Raw genomic sequence first — 3,336 nt, forward strand, 5'->3', positions numbered from 1 at the left:
CATTAACTCTTTGGATCAAGGCACTACAACACTATGTAAAAAGCTACCTAGCTAGAAAACAAGTAAGCAAACTATTCTATGAATAAATTAAAGTAAGTACTTATTTTGGGTTATTTAGAGATTGGTCCTACTTATTTAGGGGTATTTAGGGATAGGTCCTAAAATTATCGATTATTAGGCTTTAGTCCTACTTCTATCGATTGACCTTGACCTTGAGTCGCCTTGACCCCGTGGTCAACCCATTTTATAATAATATATTTTTCATTTTTTATCAAAATAGCCAAACTACCCTTCCCCAACACCTTCTCCTGAAATGATCTCTACACATTCTCTCCATGTCCTACATGAAGCTCCGAGACCAGTAAGCCACATCATGGGTACTAACATACCTATAATGCTTCTCATGTCGCAACTGTTTCTTTACTTCAGCCATTGAGATTGCATCATTCAATGCCTCCGACTCAACATTCCAAGGATTAATCCGAATAGCGCCACTAAGTGAAGGAGAACAGCCAATGAATGCAGATACTACTAACATACTCTTTTTGGGAAGATTCGAATCTGAACTAGATTCAGAACCAGATACACCCTGTCGACACACAATGTATTCTTAAGGAGTAAGATTCATCCCTTCCCTTACAGCTATAACAACAACACATTCAGCAATGGCGTAGAAAGCCATTCTTTCACTTATCGAGACAGGCCTATCAGAAAGACTATCGGTTCATAACCAGGTTGTTCAAATTGTTCGTTGATCCTCTCGCAGCTAGCTTGTATCTCAGTCTGTATTGCATGAAGGCCTCGTCCTCTTCCTCTAGCAGGATTTGCAATCTGAACCAATACAGCCCTCCCCTGCCAGTTTGGGTACTGACTAAGCATATGCTCCATTGCCAATAACTTCATATTAATTCCTTTGAAGATATCCATGTCATCCACACCAAGCAACACTGTTTCCCCTTCAAATTGCTGTTGCAGCTCTTCTACCCTCCACTCCTTATCTGCAAGACTTAATACAGATTCAATCTGACCCATGTGAACCACAACTGGCATGATCTTGATCCCAACCATTCTTCTGCAGTACTCTAATCCGATATAACCTCTCTTTGACTGATACTCCAAACCCAACATTCGACTGCAAACAAGAAAGGAAATGTCGTGCGTAATCAAAAGTGTGGAAACCAATCAAATCTGAATTCAAAAGTGCCTTGAGAATCTCCTCTCGACAGGGGAAGAGTCCGATATATCTCGACGGGCGAAACTGGCGAAGGCAAGAAGAACCCCATTCTCAATAGAAGAAACCGCCTCCTCAAGAATGTGGGCAGTACCATAGAAGGGTAGTTTGGCCATTTTGATAAAAAAATGAAAAATATATTATTATAAAATGGGTTGACCACGGTCAACTGAGACGACTCAAGGTCAATTGATAGAAGTAGGACTAAAGCCTAATAATCGATAATTTTATGACCTATCCCTAAATACCACTAAATAAGTAGGACCAATCCCTAAATAACCCTATTATTAATATGTTGACACAAATTACATGACTTGGCCTCCCATCCCAAAATTAAAATCTATAAGTCTCATCTTGACCTCAGAATTATCTTTTTTTGATAATGAATTAAATTATAATCACCATTGCAACTCCATTGTTTCTCCCTCTCATCTTTTTCCTATTACACCTGTCTCACCTTAATGCTATCTCAAAATGACTTAAAAAAAATAAACACATAAAGACATAATTCAAAGCCTCATTGTCAACTTCAAGATACCCTTAATTTGTCATCCTTCCTTCATCGGAAAACTCGTAAGTTAGAGTATCCCTCATCCTTATACAAAAAATTGTCATCCCAAGAAAAAAGGAAGCTACATATCACTTACTTTATGTATATAATTAGTAATCCTACATTCCTACTCTTCCCAAATCATTTTCCCAAAAGAGGATCCCTTTCCTTATAGGTAGAAGTCACTTATAATGAATATACAACAAATCTCCTATTACATGAATACCCTTCCCCAGATAACCAAAGTTACCTAGGCAGTCCCCAAAAACTCCTCAATCTAGCACTCAAATATTTAAGTCATGAAAGACTTCATACCAAGAGCTTTAGCAGGAAAATACATGTATATTTGTTGAAAAGTACTGAACGACAAAATTAATGGAGTTTAGAAAGTGTGTTCGGAGTAGCTGACATTGATTCACATTTCACAAATACATGTCGTGCATTTTGGGAGATCTCTCACATCTCAGTATCTTACCAATCTTCAAAATTGTACAGTCTTCAAAATCTAATAGACTTAAGGCGATTTCCGAAGGTTATTGAAGAGTAAACTCAATGTCCAAAAATAGAACACTATAAAACTCCAGAAACTATAAGTAAACTAATAACTTTTGCAAAAACAACATGTAACTGTAAGGCTATAGCAGTATAGCCTCAATGCACTTTCCTAATGTGAGTGTACGACGCTCTAAGGCAAGCCTCGAACTGTAAGCTCTGATTTGTTTTTCCAAGGTCTGCCTACTCTCTCATCATTAGAGGTCAGTTGAGCAAGGCTAGTCTTTCTTAAAATAGCAATTCCAAGTATGGGACAGATGGAATAATTGTTTTGACTGCTAGCATTGTCTACCACTAAACTGCTTTCAATGTCCATAAAAGTGCACTTTAAGAATCCAAACAATAAATAAATAGATAAATTAATGACTTAAAAGTATGGGATTTATATGAGTAAAAGTAAACACAATCCAAGAAGTTATCCCTCTTGCACTGTATGTGAGGCTATACCGCTATAGCCTCAGTCCAGTTTTATGTGTGCAGCCTCGAAGAGTAAGCCTTAATTCACTTTTTTCTATTAAAAACAGTGACTACTCTCTCATCATTACAGGTCAGTCGAGCAATGGTCATCTCTCTTAAACCACCAATTCCAAATATGGAACAAATAAAAAGTTTGTTTTGACTGCTCGTGCTTGCTTTGTCTCCAATATCTTGACAATATTTCCTCCCTCCCGTAAATTAGTGGTTCAATTATAATAAAGCTAGTTTCATGGTCGTGACCACATGTTTTTTAACACCATTCTATGTAACTCTAGGAATCAAATGAGACATGAAACTTTCCGCAGTAATTTATAACAACTTCTATAACTTTATAACATTGGTTTCCGCTAACTATGGCAAAAGTGAACTAACGATAAAGTAACTAAATTAACTAAAGATCATATTTTTATTCATATTTAAGATAATATAAACAAAGGAACCTTTATATTATTACCATCTGACTTAACCATGGTTAAAACTTCTTCTTTGAGTTGGACTTTCTCAATGTCGGGGATATCTAGGTGTG

At 36.8% G+C, this 3,336-nt stretch overlaps 1 pseudogene; it reads right to left on the reverse strand.

Moving 5' to 3' along the window:
* Positions 1–271: 271 nt before the first annotated feature.
* On the reverse strand, positions 272–1,328 carry LOC147525157 (putative alpha,alpha-trehalose-phosphate synthase [UDP-forming] 7 pseudogene; annotated as a pseudogene).
* Between the last annotated feature and the right edge of the window lie 2,008 nt (positions 1,329–3,336).

Source organism: Coptis chinensis, chromosome 1, assembly GCF_015680905.1.
Source record: "Coptis chinensis isolate HL-2020 chromosome 1, ASM1568090v1, whole genome shotgun sequence".
NCBI lineage: Eukaryota > Viridiplantae > Streptophyta > Magnoliopsida > Ranunculales > Ranunculaceae > Coptis > Coptis chinensis.